Raw genomic sequence first — 19,441 nt, 5'->3', positions numbered from 1 at the left:
AAAATGTTCTCCTAAAAGCTTACTGTGTTTAGAAAATTTACTACTTCAGCTTAGAATCTATAATCTCCTTTTTCTCACCATTCCCTCCACCCCAACAAGTGCTGCTTTTTCCAGTAATCGATCTTTGGCCTGTCTAGACATTTTAGAATAATACTCAGCTGATTTATTCACCTGTCTTTTCTCTTGGGAATTGGTGGCTATCGGAGCTGACTAAATGAAACCACTGCTGACTCTTCATCCCAGATATTTTAGACTTTAGCTAAGTACCTTTTCAAAAAGTAGTAATGCATGAGCCATACAAAATAAGGAACTTCAAACCACTGAAGGGTTAACAAGATAGAACGCTGTAAAAAGAAAAAAAACAAGCTATTGTAATTTGGAAATGTATCCCCAATGAGATACACTGTATTCTCCTTTCAGTAATCTTATATTGGTCTTTATGCAGAGTTTAAAGAAGACATATTCTCCAAACAGTCCTTGATGTGGGAAAAGCTTTTATTTTTAAAGCTAAAGAAGATGGGTTTTCTAAATTGTCATAGGCTGTGGTTTAGCAGCTACATTTTGCATGGTCCCTATGCAGCTTATTCTTTTAATTATGCTGCTAACAGCTTCCCCAGTGGATTGGAACCCACATTCAGAGTTCTCTTATCTTTAACCTTTCATCCCCATGACTCTCCACACCACAGATGCCTTTCTTAATGCCTAGGTCTGAGTCTGGGGACTGCTTAGATGGGGACTTGCACAACAATAAAAGGGAAAGGCAATTGTAGTTTTTCTCTGATCTTGAATGTCCAATTTCTACATACATATTAAATACATAAAAATGAAAAAGTGATCTATTTTATAATACAAATGGTATCTGGTCTTTCATTCAGCTTTTAGAAAGTTATAAACCTTTGATGATTCTATGTGGGGCAACACTTTAAAAAGAGAAAATGAAAAGCTGTCTTGTCTGTACAATAATACCTTATTTAAGTGGGATAAAAGAAGGCCAGAGTATGTAATTATTCAAACAATTGAGGCTTACTTCTAAATAAGTCAAATATTTAACCAATTTGGGCTTCAAAATCTTTGAGGAGGTATACAGTTTCCTTAACCAGAAGATGCTGAAAATAATTCAATATTTCTTTATTCAAAACAATCATTCACAACATGCAGGCTTATCAAGGGAATACAGTTTGATTAATTTTCCTCGTTCTTCCTTTCTTGATTTTTTCCAGCAAAACCAGGCTTATCTTTAAGGATGTGTCTATTTTTGTGTTGTTCTCATTCTCCTCATCCCCTACGATGCTTTCAGTTTTGATGACTTGCTGAGGGTAGAGAAACCAGATACGTAAGCCTGTTAAGACCTCTGTAATAAATGTCAGCCAGGAATCAAGAATAAAGTTTCTTGATTTTTCATCAGCGATTGAAAGACTGGTCTTCCTTTAATCAGGCATGGGAACTGTTCTGAAGAGTTAAGTTGATCAAAGCCAGTTATGATAGTGTTTTTTAGTACCTAACATGATTAAATAATTTGGATGTATGCTTTTAAAGGAAATCAAGTTCCCTGGATTTAAGATGAAGAACTGCGAACCTGGAAGGGTCCCCTGAGGGGAAGGAAGAAAGGTGAGTGTTCATTAAGAAAATCCTCACTCTCTGCATTCATCTAAATCTAAAAGATTTCTTCTCAGAAAAAAATGGAAGAAAAGAGATGGGGTCCAAGGAGGTCATTAGCATAGGGGGAAACATCAGAGAAAATTCAGGCTACAGGCAACAGCTGAAGTTTCTTCTCTGACCTCTCAGGCACCTTAAAAGGTGGGGGAAGAAGGGAGTAAGGAAGTGGATGAGGGAAAAGACCAAGGAAGGAAAGGACATGGTTCCAAAGACACCTCACTTAGATACTAACTATGTATCAGGCAACATGTCATGGGTACCAGTCTTTGAACTATTTCTGTCTGATGCATTATTTGCCCCTCCTCTGTTCATTCTGTGTCTCAGGGGAGTTGTATCTTTAGGCTGCTGCTTTGCTCAGGCTCCCATGTCCCACTGGAGCCACTGTCCCATTTCTGACTGGACATGGGAGCTTAAGAAAAGCAGATGGGAGCACAGGATAGAAACTAGAGGATGGAACACGGCAGTTAGCAGGATATTTCTCCTTGTGTCTCTTTCCTTCTGGGAGTGTCACTATCAATGTATCCTCCATAATTCCCACTGATATGGATAGGAGGCAGGGAAATACTGGATAGAAGAGAGTGGTCCTTGGCAAGGGCTCCATCCTCAAGCCTGGAATGACAGCCCAAAGTGAGAAGTTTATATCCCTGTTTTTCCACTCAAATGTTGCCTTTTCCAAAACTTCCAATCCTTTGAATTGCACCCCCTCCTGTACTCATAAAAAACCCCAAGCTGTGCTGGCAGCAGAATGATAGAGAAGGAAAGAAGAGAAGAAGCAGGTTGACTTCAGAGAGATGGCTTGATGGCAAGACCTCAGAGAAGAGTTCAGCTAGGGAAAACTCCAGGGGAAGACCACCTTCACGGTCCATCCCCTTTCCAGCTCTCCATCCCACTGAGAGCCATTTTCATCAGCAATAAAATTTTCCACATTTACCATTTTCAGTTCATTCATGTGACCTGATTCTTCCTGGACACGGAACAAGAGCTCAGGATACAGAAGGCTGTCACACTGAGCTGTTAAACACTTAAGCCCTCTGCAGATGGTAAAGCTAAAAAGAGTGCACTGTAATACCCTCTGGGGCTCTGGGGGTTGCAGCTACCCCACTAGATGCTACCACAGGGCCACACAGAGTTCTGCTCCTGCCGGCACCAAGAAGCAGTCATCCTAGCCACCGCAGCCACTTACCTGGGTGCTTCCCCTCCTGTGAGGGGCTGAGAACAGTGGGCTGAGTAAAAGAGGCACCCACTTCGTGAGTCCCATGACGGGGTCAGGGAAAATCTATTTCACCACCAAACACATTAGCTGTGGTTCCAGTTTGCCTAGGTCAAAGTAATCCTGAGTTCTAAGTTACATTTGGCTCCTCTCCTTATCCTTGCATCCTGCTGTTACTAGCCACCAAGTTATCTACTTGTTCCCTCTTTGGCTTCTCAGCTCTTTCATTGCTGTATTCATTCTCTGTATTTATTTTCCTGTAAAATCCACTGGTGGCATTTATACCCTATGCAATGGTTTCATTTTGCTGTTTAGATCTTAATGATATAAAAAGCACTTTACATCTTATTTAGTCCTTACAAGTTCCCTACAAGGCAATAGTAATCATTACCTCTTTTACAGAAGAGAAAACCCAAAAGTCAGCAAATTTAAGATCTTTGCTCAAAGTCATAGCACTGGTAAGTAGCAGAACTATGATTCACATCCAGTTTCAAAATCACACTTAAATTGCTCTGCCTACCAAGGGAAATGACAGAGCCAAGGGAACGGCAGCTAAAAAACCCCCAAAATCTCTAGGCCTGAAAACAGACATTTATTCTGCAGCATAGCTGCCCTAGGCCCAAGCAGTGTCACTAAAGGGAGCTCCTTTGGCCGTTTACAAATAGTTTCTACCTTTGTCATGCTCTCTCCAACTTGCAGACATATATATGAAATCAATGTTATATTACTTTAATAATAATCATTAACCCTAGGTATTCATTCTTTCAGTTGGCCTATGTTACCTATAAAGAATTATATTAAAGAGAGCTCTATTTAAGTTACTGAATTCTGAATACTGGTTTTTAATAAAATGACAAATTACAACAATAAAATAGATTTGAAGATCCTTTATGGGATATGTTGGTAATATCCCTGACATCACTAAGGATATTCTAAGAACTCTCACCATATTCCAATTTAGCCTAAATAAGAGAAAAGTTGCTAATTACAAAACAGTTGCTTGTAACAATTCATATTGGTTGTTCCCCATTCTATTTTTCACCACGGCCTTCTAAATGCCAGTAAATTTCTACCTAATAAATACACCATGTAGACTGTTACCAGAAATTCAATTACAAGGATATATGTAGATGTATATTCAACACTGAAATTCCTCTGTAGTATCCATACTAGAAGACCTACACGTTCTTGAAAAACAAAAAAAACAAATCTCCAGCGTATATCCTTGGTTCAGTTTTCTACACAATGCAACAGGAACGAACGAGTCAGAAACATAAGAAGCACCATTTTATGCGTTTTCTAAGTCCTCTGATTTTTTTCCCCCAAGATCTCCTTGTTTCTTTGAATAAAAACAGGCTTTGTGGCTCTGCCAGTTCTTTTATGTGCTGCAGAACACCTGGTGGCCAATTGCTAGGTGGAGGATAATTAGCCCCTCAATTATCACCAGTTTATTTTCACCTGTTCCACTAGCATTTCCCTATAACTTGGAGCTTGTCTAATTAGTCTTTTCTGACCCATTCTCCACCGTCAGACTCAAGAAATAGCCCCTCCACTGAGTAATTAACCCATGGTAGGCCAATCTTCCAGCTTTTGTTTCAACTCCTGCTGGAATCATTAAAATCAAATGAACAAAGAAACATCATGGGACAGGGTAACAAGAATCGAAAAAGTTCTGTCTCTCTTCTCCCTTTGCCAGCTTCCAAATCCAAATTATAGAACCTTAAGCACAGTGACATTTAGTCAGACACATATGTGCTTGCTGCTGAATGTCTTGAAAGAGCAAAATAGCATTGCCAGAATTATCAAGTTCAGTTCTCTGAAATGCCATAGGAAATATGGTGTTTATTTTATACCTAAAAGGTGAAAGAGATCATAAAGAATCCAAATTTTAAGATGCAGGCCAAAATCTCAACCTGTAAAACCTTCTCAGGATGCTGTAATTGAATCTAACAATTTCTTCTTTACATTATTTTGGTAGTCTATGAATAGTTTTTCAAATTATTTATATACATGCACAGAAATTCTTACTTTGCTATATCAAACACGTTGATAGAGAAGTTCAGCAGAGATTACTATAAGGTTAAGGAACAGCTCATGTTTGCTTATTCATTCAAAAAGTATTACTGAGTGTATTAGGCACAGAATTAAGCCCCAGGGACACAGAAAAAGTGAAAAGTTCTTGTAGCTTTATTTCATATACTTCAAAATATAGATATTACATATGTGGATATCTATATCTATAAATACAGTATGTGTATATATGTATATAGAATATATTATATTCTTATATGTATATGTATACACCAACACATACTTTTACTAATACATTGAAACCATACACACATGCTTAAATATTGACGGGAAAACATTATTTTTGGCAGTGGACATTTGTTATATTTTGGTCTGCCATTTTCTATTTTTCTTTTCAATACTACCCCCAGTTCTTTTAACAACCACTTCACTCCTGCTACAAGGACTGGTTTAGGACTGAGCACATGACAGAATTGAGTCATCAGGAGCCAGACTCAAGACATCTGTTCCAGCTTTGCAAAGAGAGAAGCTCTCCTTTCCGTTTCATTCTTCATTTTAACCTGAATATCAGAGGATGTGAGGTCTTGAATTGATGCTGCCATTGTGTAACCATTTGAGAATAAAGATACAGCAAGAGTAAAGAATAAAGCTATAAAATGAAAAGAAAGCCCTAGTAACATCATTTAAATTCTATGTAAGCCCTTTCTCAAGTAAGGTTTTATCCTGAACTTTGCTGTCATGTGAGCCAGTAAGCATTCTCGCTTTCTAAACTTAGGTTTGGGCTTAGGTCACTTGTAATGAAAAGCAGTCTCACTAATAGAGATTGACTCTCCAATGTCACATATAACAGTTTCAGATATAAGGTAGTTATATTTTCTTTAAAACAAATAAGATTAGAGAACATGCACCTTATCTAGTTTGAAGGTTTAAACATTCAGATAGGAAGTTGTGTTTTATATTTGCTTTTGTCCTGTAAAATTTTAGTTCCTTTCTGTACTATAAATTTCCTCCTGTGAATCTGGTGAATCATACCATTCCATAAAGTATGTTGCCAAGAAATTGTACCCTTTACTCTTATATTGCATCACATGCCCTCTAAATGGTTTTTAACACAGCAGCTATTATTCTGTCAAGTCGAATAATTTTAGGCTTATCTTCATATCTTCTATTCATTCCACCAATACTTACCAAGTAGTAACTATATAATGTTATTGGCTATCCAAAGATAAATAGAAAAGGTTGCTATTTTCAAGGTGCTTCCAGGCTTTTTAGGCGATTCTAAAGTGATGTAAAAGGACAGCCAAGTACTGAACGGCACTTGCCATGTAGCTTTCGTTCTCTTATGGTGCCACTCTTTCCATTATCTCCCACATCCAACCTATTAGCAAGTCCTTATGGCACTGTCCCCCAAATCTTTCTCAGTTCTGTAGCTACATTCTTTAAAACTTTAGTCCAAGTCACCATTCTTTTAAATTATACTTTAAGTTCCGGAGTACATGGGCAGATCATGCAGGACTGTTACATAGGTATACACATGCCATGGTGGTTTGCTGCATCCATCCCCCCATCACCTACATTAGTATTTCTCCTAATGTTATCCGTCCCCAATCCCCCACCTCCTGCCATCCCTCCCCTAGCCCCACAAACCCACAACAGGCCCCAATGTATGAAGTTCCCTCCCTGTGTCCATGTGTTCTCATGGTTCATCACCCATTTATGGGTGAGAACACATGATGTTTGGTTTCCTCAGCAAACTGACACAAGAACAGAACACCATTAATTTTTACTTCTACTACTGCAGTAGCCTCCTAAACAAGTCTCCGTGTCTCAACTCTCACCCACTTCACAATCCCCAATCTCTTCTCCACATGACACCCAATATGATCTTCTCAAATTATAAATCAGATTAATCTATTCTGGTGCTTAAAACCATCCAAGGCATTTTTATTGCCTTTAGAAAAAGAAATCTAAACATATTACCCTTCCCTACGGGCTCCACATCACCTGACTCCCATCCACCTCATCAACATCAGTTTCCATCTGCTCCACGTTATCTACCTCACCCCAGCAATACTAGCCTTCATTTCATGCCCCAGAAAAGCCAAACCCTTTGCCATCTTGAGTTCTTTGAATGTACATCTCTTCTGACTATAATAATCTTCCTTTCTCATTATTTAGGTCTCATCTCTTCTGACAAGCCTTTTCCAACTATCTTAGCTAAAATGATACCCTGAACTACCACCTCACCAAGTTCCTATCCCATTGCCATATTTCATTTTTTTCTTTTTTTCAATTTTAAATAACCTTTAATATTTGCTATGAAGCTTGATATAAAAATTATGAAGAATGGTGCTGTACACTCTCTGATACACGGCATGCTTGCCCTGTGGACCTTCTTTATAAATTTTACCCAGCCGTCTAAAATCAGCTCTCTCAAGGGCTACAGGTCACAATCAGTCTAGTAGCGCTGCTGAAATCTAGCTGCAACACCAAGTCTTTTACATTGCTCCTAAATGTTATCTTGAGCTCAAAGTGGAGCAAACAAAAACAACAGAACAAGGAGGAAGAGGCGCATAAGAACAAGAATTGGGCATGATCACAAGAATTCTCTAAATGCCATTTAGGAGAATTAAAATCCTACATTTTTCTTATCATGAAGAAAGATGGGAGGGAACCACCTTGCTACTCATATGTCAACGTTATTTGTAAAATCGGATGCCACTGAAATATTGGTTCCTTTTCCCGTGGATTCCTTCGAAAGGGCTCTTTTCTGCTTCCGCCTTCACCCAGCATGGGCTTGGCTGGGAGCATCTCGGAGCCCCGGGGCTCTCAGGCCTAGGCCCACCCTGCTCTTCCGGCTCATCTGTTCTCCAGAGGGTTGTAGCGCAGCCGGTGCGGCCCTACGGAGTCGTCGCTGTCGCGGTGTGGGAGCTGGGCCCACTCCGGTGGGAAGGTAGCCGTGCTGTACACGAAGCACTGCGCTTCGGTGGGCGCCGGCGGCTCCTCGGTGCCTGGGGCCCGGTCCTCCAGCAGCTGCACCCGCAGCGCCATTCGCTAGTAGAGGGTCGGGCAGCTCTCCAAGTCGTCCAGGAAGCGCAGCATCCGCTCGTCCACCACGTAGACTTAGCCCTCCACGCGGCGCCCCGAGCCTGGCAGGTGCAGCAGCCACAGGATGTTGTGCATCCCCGCGATCACCAGCGGGTAGGGCTCCAGTGTGCAGCCACGCGCCCGGAAGGCTGCGGAGCCGTGGGCGCCATCCCGCAGGACCTGGTGGTTGGGCTGGCCCGGCTGCAGGGTGCCGCACCCTAAAAGGAGGGCCATCGGCAGAGCTTTAAGTTTGTTTCTTCAAAAAAATGTTGCCTTGGAATCCAGAACCACGGTAAGCCCGAGAGTCTTAAAAACTTTTGACTTCACAGTCCTTTCAAATGACTCAAGGAAAAGTAAGTCCACCTCACATGGTGACCAGAAGGTCCATGGGGACCAAATACCCAGTTTTCAGTCCTGCCGGCAGCCTGGGCCGTCAGGCACCATATTTCATTTTCTTTGCAGCACTTACCACTATTTCAAATCAGACTGTTTACTTATTTACTTATACAATAAGCATTGGCCTTTCCCCACTGAAATGTAACTTCCAAGAAGTTGGGGATCATGTTTTATTCCTTGCTTTCTCTCCAGTAATAAGAATGCCTGGTACACGATAGGCAATCACTACGTATGTATTGGCTAAGTGAATACAAGACTTGCTACTTGGTACAGGTATGTCTAGCTCAAACTGAAAACCAAGAAAATTGGGAAGAAATTTAGAATGATAAAATTTTGGATAAATGGGGGGGAGGGAATGAATAAATAGCATGTAGATTATATGAGTTAATGAGAAGTTTGAAGAAAGTTCAATAATCTGAGGAATTAGTATAGATCTATTTTCTGTAATATCACTTACAAAGCAACGAACAGTGAGACTACAATATAGAACAATGATGAAGAGGAACAAATTAAATTGCAGGAGGGTTTAAAGTACTAATTCCAGGGTTGTTGTGAGCTTTGTGCTTATTTAACACTGTTACTAAAAACCTAAACAAGAAAATACCTATTATATTTATGCAACTGTGGATAATCGTAAACTGAATTTTGTTACAAGTATCAGTAAAAATCCAATGCTCAATTAATATTAACTACGTCAAAAATCTAGGAGCTGGTAACCATTATTCTAGCAAACTAATGCAGGAACAGAAAACCAAATACCACACGTTCTTACTCATAAGTGAGAGCTAAATTATGAGAACAAATGGACACATAGAGGGGAACAACATACACTGGGGCCTCTCAAAGGGTGGAAGGTGGGAGGAGGGGAGAAGCAGGAAATACAACTAATGGGTACTAGGTTTAATAATTGGATGATGGAATAATCTGTACAACCAACCTCCATGACACATGTTTACCTATGTAACAAACTTGCACATCTTGCACATGTACCCCTGAACCTAAAACAAAAGTTAAAAAATTAAAAAATTAAAAAATCTAAGTCTATTAAAACTTGAACATTGATTTGAATTCTTTTTAAAATACAAACGTTCACATAATATTCAGCTGGCTAGAATCATTAATCAAATGAAAGCTGAGATGCTAAAGGGACTAGTGGCAAATATGAGGCATTATTGCCTAGTTAGATACGACTTGATAATTCAGAATAATAGGTTTGTTTGTTTAAGTTTCCAGAATAGATGGCAGATTTAGAATGTCTATTAGGTTCTATGAACTTTACCTTTGTTTCATTTTATCTTCAATTTAACTCCTAAAGGGTTTATTATCTCCATTTTACATATCAGAAAACTGGTGATGAGAGTCAAACCTTTATCTACCAAATTCCAAAGTTCTTTTTATCATTAACATTCCCCTTGCTGCAAGCTCTGAGACATACAGAATTACACAAGGCTAAGCAAAATATTCTATTCCATTTCACTTAAGACTAAGCAACACATTAGGCAAAAGCTATTAGAAAATAAACAAAAGTAAAGAAACTTTAAACAGGATTCCTAAAATGAACAATGAAACAAAATGTCAGCATGCATTTTTTTCCAGACCATAGCTAAAAAGGCAATGCAATTTAAAAAGCGCCAAAATCCCAATCTACAATAAGAAGAGAGTATTTTTAAACTGAAATTAAGTAAAGATTAATTTATAACAATTGCAAAGACAAACAACGTGTCTTGAAAGACAAACAATGAGCTTGAAAGGGTAACGTTCATCCATTGTAACCTTTAAAAAAAAAAAAAGAAAACAGAAATATTTAAGGTAATGGATATTCCAATGCCACTGATTTGATTCTTATAGACTATATTAATATATAGTCAATATTATAATATAATATCAAATTATCACATATACCCAGAGAATATTTACATCTATTATGTACCAATAAAAAATAATTTTAAAAAAAGAGAGAAGCAGATTGGTGAGTGACAATGAATGAACAAACAAACGAATAAATAAATGAACAAAGACACTTAGTGTATGCTGTTGAGAGCAAACTTGAGCTAGTAGGCCAGGGGCTAGAAGCAAAAATTTAGAAGTGAATTTTGGGTCATCATATTCCTTTCCCTGTCCCAAGAATCTTGTGCTTCTGAAGTGATTCTGTGTTGCCTTTTCAGCAAAGTAAATGAGGTTTTAATTGGTCCCCTTCCTTGAATTAGAAGATAGACTCCAGATTCACTATCAATAGGAATTTCACTGGTGTTTTATGTAAACCTGGACATTACATCTATAGTATTTTCAACTTTCACATTTTTAATTTTTGTCAGGTAATACCATAACAAGATCCCCTGTGTCAATGTGTTACCAGAAAGAAAAAAAACTGAAAGAAAAGAAGCATCCATATAAAGTAAACAAGTTAGACTCATTTTTCATTTGTTAACTAGCTCCACACGGCTGTTGGCTGTGACAACAAATGATTTAATGAGTCTAATTTAAAATGGTCTTGTCTGTGTAAGATAGATGTCTTAGAAAATACTTTCTAAAATCTCACAGCTATAGCAAAGGCTGCTTCAATGTACCCTGAGAAAAATTGGCAATACTCTTCCACTTTTTTTTCTGAATTTCTGGTAGGCCATATCAAGCTAGTAGCAGCAAGAACTATAATAGTCCCATTGTACCTGGGAACGTTTCCTAATAGTAAGGGTAAATAGAATGTTTCAGATATACCAGTTCAAGAAACCATAAGTATTTGTCAACTGTGTAGAAAAGTGATTAGTCAGCAAGAGCCTTTCTGAATTATGTGATCATCTTCTCTTGTCAATCAATTAAATGGCCCTTTAAAGTGATGCTTTGTCAGAAAAGGATATTGATAAGAGACATGATGTATACCGGGCAATGGCAAAGAAAGGGCCACATCTCCAGGGGTGAACACTACCTGGGTTGTGGCATTTGATTTTAGAAAGCTTGTAAATATATTAGATTGAAGAGATGAAATCTTCCAAAATCCATTTCCCAAGTTCACAAACACACATCTTCTTCCCCATGTAAAATCGAAGGTAGATTTTAAGTGATGAGCAGGTATGAAGTGTTATCTCTGAATTCACATGATGCTTCTCTTTGTATAAAGAAAAACTGCATCTTTTTTATCATTCCTTGGTGACAGATAAAACACATTATATAGCTTCTGAGAGGGTCAGGTAGATTCAATTTTGTTGAATGATCTGCCTCAGCTTGAAACTGAGTGTTTTGTTTTGTTCTTGCAACATAAAGAAGTCTAAATTTGGTCAGTCTAAATATGTATCCTTACTTTTTTGAATATCCAGATATGGTGATTATCCAGAATTAACCATCAAAACTCAGATTAACTAAAGTCACCTCTATAATATTTCAATTTACTAAAAGTATTTTAGGAATCCAGAAGCAAGAAACCTCAGCACCACTACTAAAGGATGTATACACTAAATAAAAGCCTAGAAACCCGAAGAGCAGATGTGATTCAGAGCCATCCTCATGAAGAAATTATTCAAGAAGTCAAAGAAATGAGGAAAAACAGTGTCAAAATATTTTCACATTAAAAAAGTAATTAGCATATACTGCATAAATTAAAGAAATGTAGACAAACAGACAGAGCCATAATACAAATACCTTTGCAAGCCAAGTTTCAGCTTAGATAAATATAGTTTCTGCAAGTGGAAAGATTTAAGCTATTTCTCACAGCTATACATGTGCGCTTTCCTGACTTTTGTAGCAATCTCAAAGAAACCAACAGGGAAGGGAATGGGTGGAACAAATGCTACCGAGAAGATTGAGTAAATTGCCAACTGTCTAGTCTGTACAGGTCATTAGCCTCATCACACTGAGCTTTTGTTCGTGGTCCAAATCTCAGACCAGCACTGTAGCAGGCTATTGTTTCCACTGGAACTTTGTAGAGAACAAATTTCAAAATGTCAAATGCCACATGCTATTTTCACACTCCACACTTGCCTTGAGTCTTAGATAATCAAAAGAAAAATAAAAAATTTACTCCACTGAAAAAAATGAATGTTTTTGTTTAGATAACTAATTTCTTCAAATTATTTATATGATGCACAAACCCCAAAACGTTTTTATCATGTGTGAGTTATAAATAGGATCAGAGGTATAATCCTGAATGATTTGCATCCACTTATTGCAGTACAAATATATCATTAATAATGGATACTTTTCTAAGTTTAATAACAGATACATTTGTCCTCCCTAATGTGAGTGGGCATCAGCCAATCAATCAGGCCCTTTGGCAACTTCCTTAATTTCAAGTGATGTTATTTTGATCCTCACTTTTTCCTTTGGTATGCAATCTCCATTTTAACCTCCTTTTGCTGTTCTGTCATTTCTTTGATTTCTTGTTTTATTCAATTACAGTTTACTGAATTTCATAGCATGAATTGCTTGTAGAAAATATATTTTTTTCATGATCATATCTTTATTTTTAAAATTAATCACTGCTGAAAAGCAGAAAATTCAGAGTTTACGTTTTGAAGCTTAGTCCAATGGGGTGCATCCTGTTTCTTCACACAGCAAGCAGAACGGATTAAACTATGTTTCATGTTCATCTGCTGCTCATGGTGGGGCTGTTGAGGACTGGTCTTGTGTGATTTGGATAGCCATTGCTGGATTGGACCACAATGGAACCTGTGTTGAGAAGCAAGGTTGCAGCTCTATTTGATCACATTACCAGGCTGAAGCAGTCTTCCTGAGAGGCTTGAAAAATAGAAAATAAGAAAAATATAGAAAAATAGAAAAAAATATTTTTTCTAGTCCTTGGGTTTTTGTTTCTTCAAAGTTGAGTTTTGTCTTTTGCACTGTAAATTAAAAAAAAAAAAAACTTTAAGGTTTTCTAGATGGCTGTGCCAAGCCATTTCTTTCATTTTCTCATCGTTGAGTGGCTTTATCCCAATTTTCTAATTTGATCTATTTATTCTTATATAGTGTTTGACTTTCTGATCCCTTCCTTTAGTATCAGAAATCACTTTGCCTTCTCTTACACATTGGTATAGTATGAGGGCTCAGTGTTTTCTGTTCTATGAACATTTTCTGTACCCTCAGGGCATGACAGAAAGGGTGAGGTAAAAATAATCTCAGTTGACATAATGAACTAATCTGCAGTCGTGTCTAAAATCCCCGAGTTCTGCTTTTCTAAAATTTGTTAAATGCCCTGAACCAGAGCTAAAGTCACATAACTGTGGGAAAATGTACCATTTCCTTGGGGGGATATTCTTAGACTTCAGGTTGGTCCTTAAAATCAGTATTAGGTTGCTGCTCTCCAATATTCATTTTCTTTTTCTATGGTAATAGAACCTCTGATATTTAGCTTTGCTCACTGCTGATCAGGATAAATCCACATTTTATATTTTGTAGACTACATTTCTACATACAACCCTTGCAATTAAGTGTAGCCATCAATTTCTGGTTGATGAGATGCAAAGAGTGTGAAAGCTGTCCGGAACCTTCCTTAAGAGACAGCATGCTTGTCCTTTCTTCCAAACCAACACTTGAAATATGAATGTTATCTTCCTGAACATATCATCAAGACAATAAATGAAGGAGCGCCAAGAAAAAAGAAGGCTTTGGTCACCCAGATGTACCACAGCAGACCAAGCCAGTGTCACCTATGTTTATGTAAGAAATAAATATATGCATATCTTATTCAGCTAGTATTTAGAGTTTTCTGTCATTTGCAGCCTAATTTTGACCTAAATAATACAACCCCTTTGAGACAAAGGCAGCACTTACTGATTTTTAGGGTAATTGTCAAGCAACTAGTTTGAGAAAGGAAAATATGAGTATATGCTCCTAATTTTATTCTCTCTAGATTTAGAAGAATTAGTGCAAATTATCAGGACTTTGTTAACATTCCCAAATGGCTTCTTGGAGATGGAGACAATACTGCTCCATTCCAGAACCTTCTGTTTCTTTCCACAGCTGCTGCCTTTCTGAAGCATTTGATATTGTGCTGCTTCTCGTTTCCTCTTGGCTGTTGAGTGTGATTATATTTTTTGGCTGAGTTTTCATTTGTATTTCTGTAGAGTTTTCTTTTTCCATGTTTTTGGTTTATTATATTAGAGATTCAGTGATAGAGCTCCATTGTACATCTTTAATCCAAAGCCCAAGATCCCATTTTTGTAGAATTGTTTCCTTTCTATCCAAGTCTAGAGCTATTTCGTAGGTAAACATATCTTTTGAGAATAAAAATCATGGCATGTGGTCCCTGGGATGTTCCATTTTATGTGTCAATTTGACAGGGCCACAGGGTGCCCAGATATTTGGTCAAATGTTATTCTGGGTGTGTCTATAAAGGTGTTTCTTGATGAGATTAACATTTAAATCTGTAAACTGAGTGAAGCAAATTGCTTTATCTAACATGGATGGGCTTCATCCAATCAACTGAAGGCTTAAAGAGAATAGAAAATTTGACTCTTGTGCAAGTAATAGGTAGCTCCTCATGCTTTACTGCCTTTAAGCTGAGGCATTGGTTTCTTTGGACTCAAACTGAAATAATAGGCTTTTCCTGGGTCTCAAGCCTGCTGGCATTCAGATTGTTAACTACACCATCAGCTCTTCAGGGTCTCTAGTTTGCCAACTGCAGATCTTGGGACTCCTCAGCCTCCATAATCATGTTAACTAACTCCATATAATAAATACAGCCATACCTTCTATTATTGTACTTTGTTTTATTGTACTTTGAAGATACTGTGTTTTTACAAATTGAAGGTTTATGGCACCCCTGCCTTGAGAAAATCTTTCTGTAGTATTTTTCAACAGTATGTACTAACTTTTGGTCTCCATGTCACATTTTGTTAATCCAGCTTTCATTATTTTTATATCTATAATGGTAATTGATCATTGGTGACCTTTAATATAACTATTGCAATTGTTTTGTGGCCCCATTAATTGTGCCCATATAAGACAGCAAACTTAATTGATAAATGTTATGCATGTTCTGACTTTTCTACCAAAGAGCCATTCCTCTGTCTCTCTCCCTCTCCTTTGGTCTCCTTATTCCCTGAGACACTACAATATTGAAATTAGGCCAATTTATGACCAAATCATGACCTCTAACTGTTCAAGTGAAAGGAAGAGTCCCATGTCTCTCAGTTTAAATCAAAAAGTGGAAATGAGTAAGCTTAGTGAAGAAGGCATGTCGAAAGCTGAGATAAGCTGAAAGCTAGGCCTCTTATATCAATTAGCCAAATTGCGAATGCAAAGAAAAAGTTCTTGAAAGAAAGTAAAAGCACTAATCCAGTGAACACAAACATGATAAGAAAGCAAAACAACCTTATTGCTGATATGGAGAAAGTTTTAGTGGTTTGGATAGATCAAATCAGCTGTAACATTCTTTTAAGTCAGAGTCTGATCCAAAGCAAGACCCTAACTCTTCAACTCCGTAAAGGCTGAGAGAGGTGAGAAAGCTGCAGAAGAAAAGTTAGAAGCTAGAAGTTGGTTCATCAGGTTTAAGGAAATAAGTCATCTCCATAACATGAAAGTGTCAGGTGAAGCAGCAAGTGCTGATGTGGAAGCTACAGCAAGTTGTCCGGAAAACACAGCTAGGATATTGGAAAAAGGTAATCAGATTAAAAAACAGATTTTCAGTGTAGATGAAACAGCTTTCTATTGGAAGAAGGTGCTATCTAGGACTTTCATAGCTAGAGAGGAGAAGTCAAAGCCTGGCCTCAAAACTTCAAAGGACAGGCTGACTCTCTTGTTAGGGGCTAATGAAACTGATGACTAAGTTAAAGCCAGTGCTTATTTACCATTCTGAGAATCCTGGGGCTCTTAAGAATTATGCTAGATATGCCCTGCCTGTGCTCTGTAAATGAAACAACAAAACCTGGATGATAGCATTTATGATCATAACATGGTTTACCGAATTTTTTCTTGTTTCTTTTATTTTTTATTGCACTTTAGGTTTTGAGGTACATGTGCAGAACATGCAAGATAGTTGCATAGGTACACACGTGGCAGTGTGATTTGCTGCCTTCCTCCCTTTCACCCCACATCTGGCATTTCTCCCCGTGCTATCCCTCCCCAACTCCCCCCCACCGCTGTCCCTCCCCTATTCCCCCCAGTTGACCCCAGTATGTAGTGCTCCCTTCCCTGTGTCCATGTGTTCTCATTGTTCATCACCCGCCATGAGTGAGAACATTCAGGATTTCTTTTCTGTTCTTGTGTCAGTTTGCTGAGAATGATGTTCTCCAGATTCATCCATGTCCCTACAAAGGACACGAACTCATTGTTTTTGATGGCTGCATAATATTCCATGGTGTATATGTGCCACATTTTCCCAGTCCAGTCTATCATCGATGGGCATTTGGGTTGGTTCCAGGTCTTTGCTATTGTAAACAGTGCTGCAATGAACATTCGTGTGCATGTGTCCTTATAGTAGAATGATTTATAGTCCTTTGGATATTTACCCAGTAATGAGATTGCTGGGTCAAATGGAATTTCTATTTCTAGGTCCTTCAGGAATCGCCACACTGTCTTCCACAATGGTTGAACTAAACCCACTATTGAGACTTACTTCTTGGAAAAAAAATATTTCTTTGAAAAGATTACTGCTCACTGTCAAAGCAACTAGTCACCCAAGAGTTATCCAAGAGCACTGATGAAGATGTACAAGGCAATGAATGTGCTTTTATGCCTGCAACATTCATTCTGCAGCCCTTGGATCAAAAAGTAATTTTGACTTCAAAAACATGTTTTATAAGGCTACAGATGCCATAGGTAGGGATTTCTCTGATGGATCTGAGCAAAGTGAATTAAAACCTAGATGCCATTAAGAACATTCATGGTTCATGGGGAAGAGGTCAAAATATCAACATTAACAGGAGTTTGAAAGAAGTTGATTCCATCCCTCATGGATGACTTTAAGGGGCTCAAGACTTCAATAATGGAATTAATTGGAGATGAGGTGGACATAGCAGGAGAACTAGAATTAGAAGTGAAGCCTGAAGATGTCGTTGAATTGCTGCAGTCTCATGACAAAACTTAAATGGTTGAGAAGTTCCTTTTTATAAAGAAAGTGTTCTCTTGAGATGGAATCCTTTCCTGGTGAAGATGCTGTGAACATTGTTGAAGAAACAACCAAGGACTTAAATATTACATAAGCTTAGTTGATAAAGCAGTAGCACAGTTTGAGAGGACTGATTTCAATTCTGAAAGAAGATCTACTGAGAAAATGCTATCAAGCAGCATTACATGCTACAGAGAAATCTTTTGTAAAAGAGTCAATCAATGCAGCAAACTTCATTGTTACCTATTTTAAAAAATTGCCACAGCCACCCCAACCTTCAGCAACCACCATTTTGATCAATCAGCAGTTATCAACATCAGGGCAAGACCCTCCACCAGCAGAAAGACTATGACTCACTAAAGGTTCAGGTAATCATTAGCATTTTTAGCAATAAAAACGTTATTAAGATATGTACATTTTTTAAAAAAATAATGCTATTATTGCATACTTAAAAGCTACAGGATGGTATAAACATCATCCTCAGCAAACTGACACAAGAACAGAAAATGAAACACCGCATATTCTCACTCATAGGTGGGTGATGAAAAATGAGAACACATGGACACAGAAAGGGGAGTACTAAACACTGGGGTCTATTGGGGGGAAAAGGGGAGGGCCAGTGGGAGGGGGAGGTGGGGAGGGATAGCCTGGGGAGAAATGCCAAATGTGGGTGAAGGGGAGAAGAAAAGCAAAGCACACTGCCATGTGTGTACCTACGCAACTGTCTTGCATGCTCTGCTCATGTACCCCAAAACCTATAATCCAATAAAAAATTTAAAAAAAAAACATACCTGTCATATGCACTGGCAATACAAATACATATGATGACTCACTTTATTGCAATATGCATTTTATTGTGATAGTCTGAACCAAACCCACAACATTATCAAGGTATTCATATATCTGTATATCTATACATATATCCCACTTGTTCTGTTTCTCTGGAAAGCCCTGACTAATATAGTCTGCAAAAACTTTTTCCCACATTCAAAGAGAGGGAGAATTCTGATGGGTAAATGAGGATTTATAATCTCCAGAAAAAGTCCTGAGTATTGACAGACATTTCTTAGGACTTAGTAACAAAATTGATTATAGTGTCTTACATGATGAGGTCACATTTGAGCCAAGACTTAGAGTCAGCTATGTCTGTCATATGGAGTTACATGGCATTCTACACATTATTTGCCTTCAATGATTTACATGGGGGGTAACTTGCAATATGATGAGAGGAATTCAGATTTTTATACATAGACATATTTTTTGGACTAGATTGGGAGAAGGAAAAAATAAATCTGCCAAGTGGCACAAAAAGATGGCAAAGCCCCTGAGAAAGAATTCATACCAAGCAAAGAAGGAACCCAGAACGGCAATTTTAAAGCAGGATTTGAGGGTTGCGTGACGAGCAAAGATATAGTGAGATGGCAAATATCTGTGCTACCCAGAGGCCAGCATGAAATCTAATCCCAGTGTGGCTACCCTAGTGACAATGTATACCCCAAAGAGACAAAGTGCCATAGGTCTAAACAGAAAGTGACCCTTTCCTAAAGAGCTTACTATTTTAGGGCCCAAACAATCCCAAACCATCCAACTAAACATTATATATATATATATATATATATATATATATATATATATATATTTGCCCTCACAGACTTCTGGCAAATTTTATAGCATCATGAAGTTTAAGAGCATTTAGAAACTGAAAAGGCTTAGGAACTGTAGCTGAAATGCAAATGAAATGACATAGTAGAAACCTCCATTAATTTATAAACTTTTGTAAGAACTCTTCAGTGTTTCCAAAAACATTTATGGGACAGTGAAATTTTTAAAGGTACTAAAATTCCTACATGGGATTAAAACTGAAAACCTGAAGTATTAATATGAACTGATCTTATTCATACCTGTAGATTGGTACGATTTAAAAATGTTTGGGTGACATGTGCTGCTTCTGGATCTCTCACAGGGGTGTCCTAGAAACAAAGCCTGCACATAAATAATTAGGGTTTATTCTAATCCAGTTTGTA

At 38.0% G+C, this 19,441-nt stretch overlaps 1 pseudogene; it reads right to left on the bottom strand.

Annotated features, from left to right (window-relative positions):
* Positions 1-7,172: 7,172 nt before the first annotated feature.
* On the bottom strand, positions 7,173-16,385 carry LOC128928325 (gamma-glutamylaminecyclotransferase-like; annotated as a pseudogene).
* Positions 16,386-19,441: the final 3,056 nt, after the last annotated feature.

This window comes from Callithrix jacchus, chromosome 7 (genome assembly GCF_049354715.1).
Source record: "Callithrix jacchus isolate 240 chromosome 7, calJac240_pri, whole genome shotgun sequence".
Lineage (NCBI taxonomy): Eukaryota > Metazoa > Chordata > Mammalia > Primates > Cebidae > Callithrix > Callithrix jacchus.
Note: the sequence above shows the minus strand (reverse complement) of the source record. Positions and strands in the feature narration are given on the sequence as shown.